The sequence below is a fragment of the Orycteropus afer genome, unplaced genomic scaffold (genome assembly GCF_000298275.1).
Source record: "Orycteropus afer afer isolate SDZICR_OR568_19922 unplaced genomic scaffold, OryAfe1.0 scaffold00042, whole genome shotgun sequence".
NCBI lineage: Eukaryota > Metazoa > Chordata > Mammalia > Tubulidentata > Orycteropodidae > Orycteropus > Orycteropus afer.
Window position 1 is genome coordinate 3405918 of NW_006921629.1, and position 1746 is coordinate 3407663.

Consider the following 1746-nt stretch of genomic DNA (forward strand, 5'->3'; position numbering starts at 1 on the left):
GCCCCGCCCCTCGGGCGCCGCCCCCTCCGCACTGATCGCGGCCGCTCAGCGCCCCGCCGCCCCAGCCGCAGCCCCACCGCGTGAGCCCAGCGCCCAGCGCAGTCGTGGTTCGGACCAGAGAGGGGCGCTGGGTCGAGGCGGAGCCGCTCCAAGGACCGACCCCGCCCGCGCCCCGCCCAGACACGTGCTGCCTTTGTTCCCGCCGCGGCGCCTGCAGCTGCGGGCCTTGGGGGCGCTCTCGTACGCGTCCCCGCCCTGGCAGCGCGCGGCCTGACAGCGCGAAAAGCCATGCACGAAGGCCCAGCTCCCTTCTTCCATTTCACTCCCATCTCACGGGAAAGCTAGGGAGCGTGGGTAGGAAGGCCCCGAGGAGGGAGAGACGAAGCTTTTACGAGGCCGCCGACTGCCACGCATGTCCGAGTGGACGGTCCCATGGGTTTCATTGCCGTATCCTCCAGGGCCTTCGTTCCCTCGTCCCATGTAAATACCCGTGGTCCCGGCAGGCTTCATTAAAAATCCAGGCCAGAGAGTACTGGGCAGTCTGGGCCACTCCACAAACGGCGGCTGGCTTTTTCCCACACCACGACCTGGGACAGGGCCCTGGGTCTCCTGGCTCCGTGGCTGACCAGAGATGGGCCAAATGTGACCGAGTTTTCCATTTGCCCTATCATATTAAAACTGAAGCAACTGCTTCTCCAACTAGCCCCTGACCTTCTGATGTAAATATTTCTAATTCTAAACGTGTAATTTGAAGACTTGGCTCTAAAATTTCGCTTCCGCTAAGAGCTGTTCCTCTCACAGAAAAGAATCAAGATTCTTTACAAAGGCCGTTTCTCCATTCGGAATTCCTTCAGCTTTCTCCTGGAGATTCTGATTCAAATGTGACCATAAACCTGGGAAGCGAGTGTGAAATCCTATCTGAATCCAGATGATTGTCTGGACCTAGAGATGAGGCAGTGGCAATCCAGAGAAGAGAGAAGTCTTGCCCTATGCTAACCATGAGGACTGGCAAAACTGGGCTCTAACTCCCAGACCACTCCAGCACACTACACTGTCAGCCTGTACCACTTCTGCCAGTTCCATCTCTTGCCCTAAGCAGAACAGAAAAGGAATCTGGTATCACTCAGAACAATGCTATCAAGTCAGAGGAGCTAGAACTTACGTACCAACCAGATACAGTGGTGTACCTGACTTTGAAGGACCACAATTGAAAAGGCATTGCTTAGTACCCAGAGGGTTTTCTTCCATACCAGAAAACCAAATCAGTCGCCATCTCATGGAGACCCCACGTGTGTCTAAGTAGAAATGTGCTCCATAGGGTTTGCTGTGGCCTTTTGGAAACAGCCAGGCCTTTCTTCCAAGGCACCTCTGGGTGGATTATGAACTGCTGTGGTGGTTATGTTTGTGTGTCAACTTGGCTGGGCCTGGTTGAGTGGCTGGGCAGCTGGTGGTAGTTATTTCCCATGACGAGACTGGCAATCAACTCCATGGTGGGATCTCCCACAAACAGCTGAATAGCTGCCTTTGGGATGCGGTCTGCTTCCTGTATATAAGGAGAAGCCTTTGGGAATGGTCTCTAGCCTATGGCACGCTTGGACCCTGCATGTAGCCGTGTCGTTGCTCAGCAGCCTGCCATGCTCTGCCGACCTTGGGACTTACCATGGAGTTGAATTAATGGCTGTGTGGTTTGGAAACATCAGGACTGTGCCATTTTGTCAATCTTGGGCTTCTCAGCCTCAGCAGCCA